Below are 16,719 nucleotides of genomic sequence, written 5' to 3'. Positions count from 1 at the left end.
ATAATATGTAGTTTCCAGGCATTTTTTGACACATCAAAATTTGACATTTTTCGACATACTATACTATAGTGTTTTTAGACATTTTTTGGACATGCTAAATTAATACGTTTTTGGACTTTTGTTGACCTCTATTCCTATGTTGTACACTTTGACGAGTCTCGACAAGCTATAATATATTGCTTACAGCCATTTTTACGACATGTCATAATTTGACTTTTTTTGACATACTATGCTATGGTGTTTTTGGCATTTTTTTTCACATACTAAATTATGAAGTATTTGGATGTTTTTGGCCTTTATTCCCACTTTGTATACTATGACAAGTCTCTACAAGCTATAATATGTGGTTTTCAACCATTTTTTGCGACAGGTCAAAATTGGACATTTTTTCGAAATACTATACTATGGTGTTTTTGGACATTTTTTGGATATGCCATATTATTAAGTTGTTGGACTTTTTTGGCTTTTATTCCCCTCCCTGAGCTACCACCTTATTGTGGTGGAGGGGTTTGCGTGTCCCAGTGATCCTAGGAGCTCAGTTGTCGGGGGCTTCATGCCCCTGGTAGGGTCACCCATGGCAAACAGGTCCTAGGGGAGGGACCAGACAAAGTGTAGCTCATCGGACCCCTTTTGATGAATGCAACAAATGGTTCGAACTTTCCCTTGCCTGGACGGGAGTCACAAGGTCCACCCCCCCTATAGCCAGGCCTGGGGGTGGGGCTCAATGGCAATGCCTGGTGGCCAGGCCTTTACCCATGGGGCCTGGCCAGGCACAGCCCAAAGAGGCGAGGTAGGACCTCCTTCCCGTGAGCTCACCACCCATAGGATTGGCCAAAGGGGTCGGTGCTGTGTGAGGTGGGAAGCAGGCGAAGGCGGGGACCTTGGCGGTCCGATCCTTGGCTGCAGAAGCTCATTCTAGTGATGCGGAATGTCACCTCTCTGGTGGGGAAGAAGCCTGAGCTGGTGCGCGAGGTTGAGAAGTTCTGTCTAGATATAGTCGGCCTCACCTCGACACACAGCATGGGCTCCGGAACCAGTCTTCTCGAGAGGGGTTGGACTCTGTTCCACTCTGGAGTTGCCACTGGTGAGAGGCACTGGGCAGAGGTGGCAATACTTATTGCCCCCCGGCTCAGTGCCTGTATGTTGGAGTTTACGCTGGTGAACAAGAGGGTAGCCTCCCTCCGCCTTTGACTGTTATTTGTGCCTATGGTCCAAACGGCAGTGCAGAGTATCCACCCTTTTTGGAGTCCTTAGAAGGGGGTGCTGGAGAGTGCTCCTCCTGGGGACTCCCTCGTTCTGCTGGGGGACTTCAACATGGGAGAAATTCAGTGAGGCCACGGAGAATGACTTCTGGACGGCTTGGAAGAGGTTCTCGACCACCATCCAGCATCTCAGGAGAGGGAAGTGGTGCTCTGTCAATACTGTGTGTGGTGGGGACGGTGCACTGCTGACTTCGACTCGGGACGTTGTGGATCGGTGGAAGGAATACTTCGAAGACCTCCTCAATCCCACCGACATGCCTTCTGGTGAGAGAAGCAGGGCCTGGGGACTCAGAGGTGTGCTCTTCCATCTCTGGGGGTTAGGTTGCCGAGGTGGTCAAAAAGCTCCTTGGTGGCAGGGCCCCAGGGGTGGATGAGATCTCCCTGGAGTTCCTTTGGGCCCTGGATGTTGTGGAGCTGTCATGGTTGACACAACAATGCAACATTGCGTGGACATCGGGGGCAGTGCCTCTGGACTGGCAGACTGGGGTGGTGGTCCGTCTTTTAAAGAAGGCGGACCGCAGGATGTGTTCCAACTATAGGGGGATCACACTCCTCAGCCTCCCTGGTAAGGTCGATTCAGGGGTACTGGAGAAGAGGGTCTGCCGGACAGTTGAACCTCTGATTCAGGAGGAGCAATGCGGTTTTTGTCCTGGTCGTGGAACTGTGGATCAGCTCTGAACCCTTGGTAGGATCCTTGAGGGTGCATGGGAGTTTGCCCAACCAGTCCAAATGTGTTTTGTGGACTTGGAGAAGGCATTTGACCGTGTCCCTCAGGGAGTCCTGTGGGGGGTACTCCGGGAATATGGGGTATCGGACCGCCTGATAGGGGCCATCTGTTCTCTGTACGACCGGTGCCAGAGCTTGGTCCGCATTGCCGGCAGTAAGTCGGACTCGTTTCCGGTGAGGGTTGGACTCCACCAGGGCTGCCCTTTGTCACCGATTCTGTTCATAACTTTTATGGACAGAATTTCTAGGCGCAGCCAGGGTGTTGAGGGGGTCCGGTTTGGTGACCTCAGGATTGGGTCGCTGCTTTTCACAGATGATGTGGTGCTGTTGACTTCATCAGGTTGTGACCTTCAGCTCTCACTGGATCGGTTCGCAGCCGAGTTTGAAGCGGCCGGGATAAGAATCAGCACCTCCAAATCCGAGACCATGGTTCTCAGCTGGAAAAGGGTGGAGTGCCCTCTCCAGATCGGGGAGGAGATCCTGCCCCAAGTGGAGGGGTTTAAGTGCCTCGGGGTCTTGTTCACGAGTGAGGGAAGGATGGAACGGGAGATCGACATACAGATCGGTGCAGCATCTGCAGTAATGCAGACTCTGCACCGATCTGTCGTGGTGAAGAGGGAGCTGAGCTGAAAGGCAAAGCTCTCAATTTACCAGTCGATCTTCGTTCCTACCCTCACCTATGGTCACGAGCTTTGGGTAGTGACCGAAAGAACAAGATCGTGGGTACAAGCGGGCAGATGAGCTTTTCCGTAGGGTGGCTGGGCTCTCCCTTAGAGATTGGGTGAGGAGCTTGGTCCTCCAGGAGGAGCTCAGAGTAGAGCCGCTGCTCCTCTGCATTGAGAAGAGCCAGATGAGGTGGCTTGAGCATCTAATTAGGATGCCTCCCAGACACCTCCCTGGTGAGGTGTTCAGGACACGTCCCACCGGAAGGAGACCCTGCGGAAGACACAGGACATGCTGGAGAGACAATGTCTCTCAGCTGGCCTGGGAACACCTTGGGATCCCCCGTGAAGACCTGGATAAAGTGGCTGGGGAGAGTGAAGTCTCGGCTTCCCTGCTTAGGCTATTACCCCCGCGACCCGACCACGGAAAAGCAGAAGAAAATGGATGGATGGCCTTTATTCCCATGCTGTACATGATGTCGCCTCTCTACAAGCTATAATATGTGGTTTTCAGCCATTTTTGCAACTGGTAAAAATTTGACATTTTTTGACATATTATACTATGGTGTGTTTGGCATCTCTATATGCTATAATATGTAGTTTCCAGGTATTTTTTTGACACATCAAAATTTGACATTTTTCGACATACTATGCTAAATTATTATGTTTTTGTACTTTTTTGGTCTTTATTCCCACTTTTTACACTAAGACGCATCTGTATAAGCTATAATATGTGGTTTTCAGCCATTTTTACAACGGGTCACAATTTGGCATTTTTCGACATACTATACTATGGCGTTTTGAGCAGTTTTTTGGACATGCTAAATTATGAAGTTTTTGGACTTTTTTGTCTTCTATTCCTACTTTGTACACTATGGCGCATCTCTACAAGCTATAATAAGTGTGTTCAGGTATTTTTTTGACACGTCAAAATTTGACATTTTTCGACATACTATACTATGGCGGTTTTGGACATTTTTTGGACATGCTAAATAAGAAACAAGTTTTTGTACTTTTTTGGTATTTATTCCCACTTTGTACACTAAGACGTGTCTCTATAAGCTATAATATATGGTTTTCAGACATTTTTACAACAGGTCAAAATTTGGCATTTTTCGACATACTATACTATGGTGTTTATGGCAATATTTTTGACATGCTAAATTATGAGGTTTTTGGACTTTTTTGGCCTCTATTCCTACTTTGTACCCTATGACGCGTCTATACAAGCTATAATTTGTTGTTTTCAGACATTTTTACGACGTGTAAAAATTTGACATTTTTCGACATACTATACTATGGCATTTTGGGCTATTTTTTTTGATGAAGCTTTTGTATCTTTTTGGCCTGTATTCCCACTTTTGCACACTATGATGCGTCTCTATTAGCTATGATATGTGGTTTTGAGCCATTTTTCGATGGGTCAAAATTTAGCATTTTTCAACATTCTATACTATGGCTTTTTTGGCCATTTTTTTTTTGACACGCTTTATTATGATGTTTTTGGAGTTTTTGGCCTTTATTCCCACGTTGTACACTATGACGCATCTCTGTATGCTATAATGTGTAGTTTCCAAGTATTTTTTTGACACATCAAAATTTGACATTTTTCGACATACTATACTATGACAGTTTTGGACATTTTTTTGACATGCTAAATTGTTAAGTTATTGGACTTTTTTGGCCTTTATTCCCACTTTGTGGACTATGACATGTCTCTATAAGCTATAATATGTGGTTTTCAGCCATTTTTACGATGGGTCAAAATTTGGCATTTTTTGACATACTATACTATGGCGTTTTTGGCAAATTTTTTCACATGCTAAATTATGAGGTCTTTGGACTTTTGTTGGCCTCTGTTTCTACTTTGTACACTATAATGCACCTCTGTATGCTATAATATGTAGTTTCCAGGTATTTTTTTGACACGTTAAAATTTGACATTTTTCGACATACTATACTATGGCTGTTTTGGACATTTTTTCAACATGCTTAATTATTATGTTTTTGTACTTTTTTGGTCTTTATTCCCACTTTGTAGACTAAGACGCGTCTGTATAAGCTATAATATGTAGTTTCCAGGTATTTTTTTGACACGTTAAAATTTGACATTTTTCGACATAGTATACTATGGCGGTTTTGGACATTTTTTGGACATGCTAAATTATTATGTTTTTGTACTTTTTTGGTCTTTATTCCCACTTTGTACACTAAGACGCATCTGTATAAGCTATAATATGTGGTTTTCAGCCATTTTTACAACGGGTCACAATTTGGCATTTTTCAACATACTATACTATGGCGTTTTTAGCAGTTCTTTGGACATGCTAAACTATTAAGTTATTGGACTTTTTTGGCCTCGATTCCTACTTTGTACACTAGGACACGTCTCTACAAGCTATACTAAGTGGTTTTCAGCCATTTTTACGAGGGGTCCAAATTTGACATTTTTTGACATACTATACTATGGTGTTTTTGGCAATTTTTTTCACATGCAAAATTATGAAGTTTTTGGACTTTTTTGGCCTTTATTCCCACATTGTACACTATGATGCGTCTTTACAAGCTATAATATGTGGTTTTCAGACATTTTTTTGACATGTCAAAATTTGACATTTTTCAACATACTATACTATGGCGGTTTTGGACATTTTTTGGACATGCTAAATTATTATGGTTTTGTACTTTTTTGGTCTTTATTCCCGCTTTGTACACTAAGACACGTCTCTATAAGCTATAATATGTGGTTTTCAGACATTTTTACGACAGGTCATAATTTGGCATTTTTCGACATACTATACTATGACGTTTTTGGCCATATTATTCACATGCTAAATTATAAGGTTTTTGGACTTTTGTTGGCCTCTGTTTCTACTTTGTACACTATAATGCACCTCTGTATGCTATAATATGTAGTTTCCAGGTATTTTTTTGACATGTTAAAATTTGACATTTTTCGACATACTATACTATGGCGGTTTTGGACATTTTTTCAACATGCTTAATTATTATGTTTTTGTACTTTTTTGGTCTTTATTCCCACTTTGTAGACTAAGACGCGTCTGTATAAGCTATAATATGCAGTTTCCAGGTATTTTTTTGACACGTTAAAATTTGACATTTTTCGACATACTATACTATGGCGGTTTTGGAAATTTCTTCGACATGCTAAATTACTATGTTTTTGTACTTTTTTGGCCTTTATTCCCACTTTGTGCACTATGACATGTCTCTATAAGCTATAACATGTGGTTTTCAGCCATTTTTACGATGGGTCAAAATTTGGCATTTTTCGACATACTATACTATGGTGTTTTTAGCAGTTCTTTGGACATGCTAAACTATTAAGTTATTCGACTTTTTTGGCCTCTATTCCTACTTTGTACACTAAGACGCGTCTCTATAAGCTATAATATGTGGTTTTCAGACATTTTTACGACAGGTCAAAATTTGGCATTTTTTGACATACTATACTATGGCGGTTTTGGACATTTTTTGGACATGCTAAATGATAAAGTTTTTGTACTTTTTTGGTCTTTATTCCCACTTTGTACACTAAGACATGTCTCTATAAGCTATAATATGTGGTTTTCAGACATTTTTACAACAGGTCAAAATCTGGCATTTTTCGACATACTATACTATGGCGTTTATGGCAATTTTTTGACATGCTAAATTATTATGTTTTTGGACTCTTTTGGCCTTTATTCCATCTTTGTATACTATGACGCGTCTCTATATATTTTGACATGTTAAAATTTGACATTTTTCGACATACTGTACTATGTATAGTTGCTTTATTGCTTTGTAATTGTTTATGCAAATGATCTACAGACTGATTATTAAACTGACTGATTGAGACTGATTGATAAACAATGTGATGGCTTTTCTCCTAACTTGTTTTCTCGTTTTATTAATGACGTATCACTTGAATGTAAGAATGCTAATCTAGGAATACAGTTGAATGATTTAACTGTGGGTAATATGTTGTACGCAGATGATGTTGCTCTACTGGCTGAATCAGAAAAGGATTTACATAACACATTGAATGCTTGATGAATTTTTAACTTGGGGTTTGTTGTGAACAAGTTAAAATTATGTTAAGATCTTGGACATTCCACCTACTCTAAACTATACAATGCTTGTGTTTCTCCCATTTTGCTGCAATTATGCTGCGGGGGTATGAGGATTTAAAGAGAGCACAATTTCAGATTCTCTGCAGAACAGAGCTACACGTTGTTTCCCAGGTATTCATAAATGTGCTCCTTCTTTAGCTGCTCAAGGTGACATGGTTGGATTCCTGGATCAACAAGAAGGAAATGTGAAATGATCAAACTGTGGAATTGTTTTATTAATTTGTTTGATAACAGGATTACCACCTTATCGTGGTGGAGGGGTTTGCGTGTCCCAGTGATCCTAGGAGCTCAGTTGTTGGGGGCTTCATGCCCCTGGTAGGGTCACCCATGGCAAACAGGTCCTAGGGGAGGGACCAGACAAAGTGTAGCTCACAAGACCCCTATGATGACATCAATCAATGGTTCTGAGTTCCCCTCGCCCGGACGCGGGTCACCGGGGCCCCCCCCTGGAGCCAGGCCTGGGGGTGGGGCTCGATGGCGAGCACAGCCCGAAGAGGTGACATGGGACCTCCTTCCCGTGGGCTCACCACCCGTAGGAGGAGCCGTAGGGGTCGGGTTCAATGTGAGCTGGGCGGCAGCCGAAGGCGGGGACCTTGGCGGTCCGATCCTCGGCTGCAGAAGCTAGCTCTGGGGACGTGGAATGTCACCTCTCTGGTGGGGAAGGAGCCTGAGCTGGTGCGCGAGGTTGAGAAGTTCCGACTAGATATAGTCGGCCTCACCTCGACGCATGGCTTGGGCTCCAGAACCAGTCTTCTTGAGAGGGGATGGACTCTCTTCCACTCTGGAGTTGCCACTGGTGAGAGGCGCCGGGCAGGGGTGGCAATACTTATTGCCCCCCGGCTCGGTGCCTGCACGTTGGAGTTTACGCCGGTGAATGAGAGGGTAGCCTCACTCCGCCTTCGGGTTGGGGGACGGATCCTGACTGTTGTTTGTGCCTATGGTCCAAACAGCAGTTCAGAGTATCCACCCTTTTTGGAGTCCTTAGAGGGGGTGCTGGAGAGTGCTCCTTCTGGGGACTCCCTCATTCTGCTGGGGGACTTCAACGCTCACATTGGCAACGACAGTGAGACCTGGAGGGGCGTGATCGGGAGGAATGGCCCCCCCGATCTGAACCCGAGTGGTGTTTTGTTATTGGACTTCTGTGCTCGCCACAGATTGTCCATAACGAACACCATGTTCAAGCATAAGGGTGTCCATATGCGCACTTGGCATCAGGACACCCTAGACCGCAGTTCAATGATCGACTTTGTAGTCGTATCGTTGGACTTGCGGCCGTATGTCTTGGACACTCGGGTGAAGAGAGGGGCGGAGCTGTCAACCGGTCACCACCTGGTGGTGAGTTGGCTCCGATGGAGGGGGAGGACGCCGGTCAGACCTGGCAGACCCAAACGCATTGTGAGGGTCTGCTGGGAACGTCTGGCAGAGTCTCCCGTCAGAAGGAGCTTCAACTCCCACCTCCGGAAGAGCTTCGACCATGTCCCGGGGGAGGCTGGGGACATTGAGTCCGAGTGAGCCGTGTTCCGTGCCTCCATTGCTGAGGCGGCCGACCGGTGCTGTGGCCATAAGGTGGTTGGTGCCTGTCGGGGCGGCAACACCCGAACCCGCTGGTGGACACCGGCGGTAAGGGGTGCCGTCAAGCTGAAGAAGGAGTCCTATCGGACCTTCTTGGCCTGTGGGACTCCGGAGGCAGCAGACAGGTACCGACAGGCCAAGCGTGAGTGCGGCAGCGGCGGTCGCCGAGGCGAAAACCCGGGCATGGGAGGAGTTCGGCGAGGCCATGGAAAACGACTTCCGGACGGCTTCGAAGAGGTTCTGGACCACCATCAGGCGTCTCAGGAGGGGGAAACAGTGCTCCGTCAACACTGTGTATGGTGGCGACGGGGCGCTGCTGACCTCGACTCGGGACGTTGTGGATCGGTGGAAGGAATACTTCGAAGACCTCCTCAATCCCACCGACACGCCTTCCGTTGGGGAAGCAGGGCCTGGGGACCCGGGGGTGGGCTCCTCTATCTCTGGGGCTGAGGTTACCAAGGTGGTCAAAAAGCTCCTCGGTGGCAGGGCCCCGGGGGTGGACGAGGTCCGCCCGGAGTTCCTCAAGGCCCTGGATGTTGTGGGGCTCCTCGGGGAGTCCTGTGGGGGGTTCTCCGGGAATATGGGGTTTCGGACTCCCTGATATGGACTGTCCGTTCCCTGTATGACCGGTGCCGGAGCTTGGTCCGCATTGCCGGCAGTAAGCCGAACTCGTTTCCGGTGAGGGTTGGACTCCGCCAGGGCTGCCCTTTGTCACCGATTCTGTTCATAACTTTTATGGACAGAATTTCTAGGCGCAGCCAGGGTGTTGAGGGGGTCCGGTTTGGTGACCTCAGGATTAGGTCTCTGCTCTTTGCAGATGATGTGGTCCTGTTGGCTTCATCGGGCCGCGACCTTCAGCTCTCACTGGATCGGTTCGCAGCCGAGTGTGAAGCGGCTGGAATGAAAATCAGCACCTCCAAATCCGAGACCATGGTTCTCACCCGGAAAAGGGTGGCGTGCCCCCTCCGGATCGGGGATGAAGTCCTGCCCCAAGTGGAGGAGTTTAAGTACCTCGGGGTCTTGTTCACGAGTGAGGGAAGGATGGAACGGGAGATCGACAGGCGGATCGGTGCGGCGTCTGCAGTAATGCAGACTCTGCACCGGTCTGTCTTGGTGAAGAGGGAGCTGAGCCGAAAGGCAAAGCTTTCGATTTACCAGTCGATCTTCGTTCCTACCCTCACCTATGGTCACGAGCTTTGGGTAGTGACCGAAAGAACAAGATCGCGGGTACAAGCGGGCAGATGAGCTTTTCCGTAGGGTGGCTGGGCTCTCCCTTGGAGATAGGGTGAGAAACTCAGTCATCCGGGAGGAGCTCGGAGTAGAGCCGCTGCTCCTCCGCATTGAGAAGAGCCAGATGAGGTGGCTCGGGCATCTAATTAGGATGCCTCCAGGACGCCTCCCTGGTGAGGTGTTCAGGGCACGTCCCACGGTAGGAGGCCCAGGGAAGACCCAGGACACGCTGGAGAGACTACGTCTCTCAGCTGGCCTGGGAACGCCTCGGGGTCCCCCGGGAAGAGCTGGATGAAGTGGCCGGGGAGAGGGAAGTCTGGGTTTCCCTGCTTAGGCTGCTGCCCCCGCGACCCGACCCCGGATAAGCGGAAGAAAATGGATGGATGGATGGAACAGGATTAATAAGAAAATTGTTCTTTGGAGTAAATTGCAGAATTCCTCGTGGGCTGCATGCTGTTTTCGGAGAAGTTGATTTACAATATGTTTATATAAATTATTTACCATGCAGCTTGAATACAATTAGAAAAAGGTTACTTGGCGGATTTGAAGAGAAATGGTTAAATGACATCTTGTTAAAACCTAAATTACGCACATATATTCAAATCAAGCATGAATATTCAACAGATTTTTATGTTAAATTGAACTTGACGAAGTCAGAGATCTTTAGTTGCTCAATTAATAACAGGAATCCTTCCTCTGACTCTTGAAGTCGGCAGATTTAAAAACATCCCAGAGGAACAAAGAATGTGTCAACTTTAAGAGAAGTTGAGAATAAATGTAATTTGCTGTTATATTGTCCATTTTATGATGAGTTAAGATCACCTTTGATTAATTAAATGTAAGATCAAAATCCTAGTACTGATGATGACAGGATGGAATGGTTGTTCAATTTAAATGTATATAACATAGCCACTTTTGATTCGAAAGCCTGGAAGAAATATCAGGATGGTTTGTTTTGTTAATGTGAGTGTTATCAAGTGTCTGCTTTTGATTTCTGGTCTTTCTGTTTTCTTAATGGTGTTTTGTAAACGCTGTTGGGCTGGGCATATTGTTTATGTATGACACGATAATTAAATTAAATCAATAGATCAATCAAACTATGGCCTTTTTCCTGATTTCTTAGACATGCTAAAATATGAAATTTTTTTGGACTTTATTAGTAAATATTTCCAATTTATATATTATTACATGTCCCTACAAACTATAATATGTCGTTTACAGGCATTTTTTTGACATGTCAAATTTGGACATTTTCAGCATACTATAGCCTTGCTTTTTTGATCATTTTTTTCAAGGTGCTATTTTATGGATTTTTAAGCTGTTTTTGAATATTATTTTAACACTGCACACTACAACATGCCTCTAAACACTATATTAAGTGGTTTTCAGCAGTTTTTGGAACATGCCAAATTTTGACAATTTCGCCATACTATAGCCTTGCTTTTTTGGTCATTTTTTCAACTTGTTATTTTTGGGGTTTTGGGGCCGTTTTTGGTAGTTCTTTTTACACTGCACGCTATAATCATGCCTCTAAATACTATATTAAGTGGTTTTCAGCAGTTTTTGGAACATGTCAAATTTTGAATTTTTTTCCATACTATAGCCTTGCTTTTTTGGTCATTTTTCAACTTGTTATTTTTTGGGTTTTGGGGCCGTTTTTGGTAGTTCTTTTTACACTGCACGCTATAACATGCCTCTAAATATTATATTAAATGGTTTTCAGCTGTTTCTGGAACATGTCAAATTTTGACAATTTCGCCATACTATAGCCTTGCTTTTTTGGTCATTTTTTCAACACATTATTTTTGGGGTTTTCGGGCCGTTTTTGGTAGTTCTTTTTACACTGCACGCTATAACATGCCTCTAAATACTATATTAAATGGTTTTCAGCTGTTTCTGGAACATGTCAAATTTTGACATTTTTGCCATACTATAGCCTTGCTTTTTTGGTCATTTTTTCAACTTGTTATTTTTGGGGTTTTGGGGCCGTTTTTGGTAGTTCTTTTTACACTGCACGCTATAACATGCCTCTAAATATTATATTAAATGGTTTTCAGCTGTTTCTGGAACATGTCAAATTTTGACAATTTCGCCATACTATAGCCTTGCTTTTTTGGTCATTTTTTCAACACATTATTTTTGGGGTTTTGGGGCCGTTTTTGGTAGTTCTTTTTACACTGCACGCTATAACATGCCTCTAAATACTATATTAAATGGTTTTCAGCTGTTTTTGGAACATGTCAAATTTTGACAATTTCGCCATACTATAGCCTTGCTTTTTTGGTCATTTTTTCAACTTGTTATTTTTGGGGTTTTGGGGCCGTTTTTGGTAGTTCTTTTTACACTGCACGCTATAACATGCCTCTAAATATTATATTAAATGGTTTTCAGCTGTTTCTGGAACATGTCAAATTTTGACAATTTCGCCATACTATAGCCTTGCTTTTTTGGTCATTTTTTCAACACATTATTTTTGGGGTTTTGGGGCCGTTTTTGGTAGTTCTTTTTACACTGCACGCTATAACATGCCTCTAAATACTATATTAAATGGTTTTCAGCTGTTTTTGGAACATGTCAAATTTTGACAATTTCGCCATACTATAGCCTTGCTTTTTTGGTCATTTTTTCAACTTGTTATTTTTGGGGTTTTGGGGCCGTTTTTGGTAGTTCTTTTTACACTGCACGCTATAACATGCCTCTAAATACTATATTAAATGGTTTTCAGCTGTTTCTGGAACATGTCAAATTTTGACAATTTCGCCATACTATAGCCTTGCTTTTTTGGTCATTTTTTCAACACATTATTTTTGGGGTTTTGGGGCAGTTTTTGGTAGTTCTTTTTACACTGCATGTTATAACATGCCTCTAAATACTATATTAAATGGTTTTCAGCAGTTTTTGGAACATGTCAAATTTTGACAATTTCGCCATACTATAGCCTTGCTTTTTTGGTCATTTTTTTCAACTTGTTATTTTTGGGGTTTTCGGGCCGTTTTTGGTAGTTCTTTTTACACTGCACGTTATAACATGCCTCTAAATACTATATTAAATGGTTTTCAGCTGTTTTTGGAACATGTCAAATTTTGACAATTTCGCCATACTATAGCCTTGCTTTTTTGGTCATTTTTTCAACACATTATTTTTTGGGTTTTGGGGCCGTTTTTGGTAGTTCTTTTTACACTGCACACTATAACATGCCTCTAAATATTATATTAAATGGTTTTCAGCTGTTTTTGGAACATGTCAAATTTTGACAATTTCGCCATACTATAGCCTTGCTTTTTTGGTCATTTTTTCAACACATTATTTTTGGGGTTTTCGGGCCGTTTTTGGTAGTTCTTTTTACACTGCACGCTATAACATGCCTCTAAATACTATATTAAATGGTTTTCAGCTGTTTTTGGAACATGTCAAATTTTGACAATTTCGCCATACTATAGCCTTGCTTTTTTGGTCATTTTTTCAACTTGTTATTTTTGGGGTTTTGGGGCCGTTTTTGGTAGTTCTTTTTACACTGCACGCTATAACATGCCTCTAAATACTATATTAAATGGTTTTCAGCTGTTTTTGGAACATGTCAAATTTTGACAATTTCGCCATACTATAGCCTTGCTTTTTTGGTCATTTTTTCAACTTGTTATTTTTGGGGTTTTGGGGCCGTTTTTGGTAGTTCTTTTTACACTGCACGCTATAACATGCCTCTAAATACTATATTAAATGGTTTTCAGCTGTTTCTGGAACATGTCAAATTTTGACAATTTCGCCATACTATAGCCTTGCTTTTTTGGTCATTTTTTCAACACATTATTTTTGGGGTTTTGGGGCAGTTTTTGGGAGTTCTTTTTACACTGCACGTTATAACATGCCTCTAAATACTATATTAAATGGTTTTCAGCTGTTTTTGGAACATGTCAAATTTTGACAATTTCGCCATACTATAGCCTTGCTTTTTTGGTCATTTTTTCAACTTGTTATTTTTGGGGTTTTGGGGCCGTTTTTGGTAGTTCTTTTTACACTGCACGCTATAACATGCCTCTAAATATTATATTAAATGGTTTTCAGCTGTTTCTGGAACATGTCAAATTTTGACAATTTCGCCATACTATAGCCTTGCTTTTTTGGTCATTTTTTCAACACATTATTTTTGGGGTTTTCGGGCAGTTTTTGGTAGTTCTTTTTACACTGCACGCTATAACATGCCTCTAAATACTATATTAAATGGTTTTCAGCTGTTTTTGGAACATGTCAAATTTTGACAATTTCGCCATACTATAGCCTTGCTTTTTTGGTCATTTTTTCAACTTGTTATTTTTTGGGTTTTGGGGCCGTTTTTGGTAGTTCTTTTTACACTGCACACTATAACATACCTCTAAATATTATATTAAATGGTTTTCAGCAGTTTTTGGAACATGTCAAATTTTGACAATTTCGCCATACTATAGCCTTGCTTTTTTGGTCATTTTTTCAACACATTATTTTTGGGGTTTTGGGGCAGTTTTTGGGAGTTCTTTTTACACTGCACGTTATAACATGCCTCTAAATACTATATTAAATGGTTTTCAGCTGTTTTTGGAACATGTCAAATTTTGACAATTTCGCCATACTATAGCCTTGCTTTTTTGGTCATTTTTTCAACACATTATTTTTGGGGTTTTCGGGCCGTTTTTGGTAGTTCTTTTTACACTGCACGTTATAACATGCCTCTAAATACTATATTAAATGGTTTTCAGCTGTTTTTGGAACATGTCAAATTTTGACATTTTTGCCATACTATAGCCTTGCTTTTTTGGTCATTTTTTCAACACATTATTTTTTGGGTTTTGGGGCCGTTTTTGGAATTTGTTTTTACACTGCACACTATAACATGCCTCTAAATACTATATTAAGTGGTTTTCAGCAGTTTTAGAACATGTCAAATTTTGACAATTTCGCCATACTATAGCCTTGCTTTTTTGGTCATTTTTTATACATGAGATTTTTGGGGTTTTGGGGCCGTTTTTGGTAGTTCTTTTTACACTGCACGCTATAACATGCCTCTAAATACTATATTAAATGGTTTTCAGCTGTTTTTGGAACATGTCAAATTTTGACATTTTTGCCATACTATAGCCTTGCTTTTTTGGTCATTTTTTGAACATGTTATTTTTTGGATTTTGGCGCCGTTTTTGGAATTTGTTTTTACACTGCACACTATAACATGCCTCTAAATACTATATTAAGTGGTTTTCAGCAGTTTTAGAACATGTCAAATTTTGACAATTTCGCCATACTATAGCCTTGCTTTTTTGGTCATTTTTTATATATAATATTTTTGGGGTTTTGGGGCCGTTTTTGGTAGTTCTTTTTACACTGCACGCTATAACATGCCTCTAAATACTATATTAAATGGTTTTCAGCTGTTTTTGGAACATGTCAAATTTTGACATTTTTGCCATACTATAGCCTTGCTTTTTTGGTCATTTTTTCAACTTGTTATTTTTGGGGTTTTGGGGCCGTTTTTGGTAGTTCTTTTTACACTGCACGCTATAACATGCCTCTAAATACTATATTAAATGGTTTTCAGCTGTTTTTGGAACATGTCAAATTTTGACAATTTCGCCATACTATAGCCTTGCTTTTTTGGTCATTTTTTCAACACATTATTTTTGGGGTTTTGGGGCCGTTTTTGGTAGTTCTTTTTACACTGCACGCTATAACATGCCTCTAAATACTATATTAAATGGTTTTCAGCTGTTTTTGGAACATGTCAAATTTTGACAATTTCGCCATACTATAGCCTTGCTTTTTTGGTCATTTTTTCAACACATTATTTTTGGGGTTTTCGGGCAGTTTTTGGTAGTTCTTTTTACACGCCACGCTATAACATGCCTCTAAATACTATATTAAATGGTTTTCAGCTGTTTTTGGAACACGTCAAATTTTGACAATTTCGCCATACTATAGCCTTGCTTTTTTGGTCATTTTTTCAACACATTATTTTTGGGGTTTTGGGGCCGTTTTTGGAATTTGTTTTTACACTGCACGCTATAACATGCCTCTAAATACTATATTAAATGGTTTTCAGCTGTTTTAGAACATGTCAAATTTTGACATTTTTGCCATACTATAGCCTTGCTTTTTTGGTCATTTTTTCAACACATTATTTTTGGGGTTTTGGGGCCGTTTTTGGTAGTTCTTTTTACACTGCACGCTATAACATGCCTCTAAATACTATATTAAATGGTTTTCAGCTGTTTTTGGAACATGTCAAATTTTGACATTTTTGCCATACTATAGCCTTGCTTTTTTGGTCATTTTTTGAACATGTTATTTTTTGGGTTTTGGGGCCGTTTTTGGAATTTGTTTTTACACTGCACACTATAACATGCCTCTAAATACTATATTAAGTGGTTTTCAGCAGTTTTAGAACATGTCAAATTTTGACAATTTCGCCATACTATAGCCTTGCTTTTTTGGTCATTTTTTATATATGATATTTTTGTGGTTTTGGGGCCGTTTTTGGTAGTTCTTTTTACACCGCACACTATAACATGCCTCTAAATACTATATTAAATGGTTTTCAGCTGTTTTTGGAACATGTCAAATTTTGACATTTTTGCCATACTATAGCCTTGCTTTTTTGGTCATTTTTTCAACTTGTTATTTTTTGGGTTTTAAATGCTTTTTGGTAGTTCTTTTTACACTGCACGCTATAACATGCCTCTAAATATTATATTAAATGGTTTTCAGCTGTTTCTGGAACATGTCAAATTTTGACAATTTCGCCATACTATAGCCTTGCTTTTTTGGTCATTTTTTCAACACATTATTTTTGGGGTTTTGGGGCCGTTTTTGGTAGTTCTTTTTACACTGCACGCTATAACATGCCTCTAAATACTATATTAAATGGTTTTCAGCTGTTTTTGGAACATGTCAAATTTTGACAATTTCGCCATACTATAGCCTTGCTTTTTTGGTCATTTTTTCAACACATTATTTTTGGGGTTTTCGGGCCGTTTTTGGTAGTTCTTTTTACACTGCACGCTATAACATGCCTCTAAATACTATATTAAATGGTTTTCAGCAGTTTTAGAACATGTCAAATTTTGACAATTTCGCCATACTATAGCCTTGCTTTTTTGGTCATTTTTT

At 41.4% G+C, this 16,719-nt stretch overlaps 1 protein-coding gene across 1 annotated transcript in view; it reads right to left on the bottom strand.

The window, feature by feature from the left end:
- Positions 1-16,719, bottom strand: part of LOC121948496 (uncharacterized) — a 45,233-nt gene that overhangs the window by 6,465 nt on the left and 22,049 nt on the right. The gene's annotated exons all lie outside the window — the stretch shown is intronic.

This window comes from Plectropomus leopardus, chromosome 8 (assembly GCF_026936395.1).
Source record: "Plectropomus leopardus strain MGB_pleo_1.0 chromosome 8, ASM2693639v1, whole genome shotgun sequence".
Lineage (NCBI taxonomy): Eukaryota > Metazoa > Chordata > Actinopteri > Perciformes > Serranidae > Plectropomus > Plectropomus leopardus.
The sequence above is the reverse complement of the archived record's forward strand: the minus strand, read 5'-3'. Positions and strand labels throughout refer to the sequence as shown.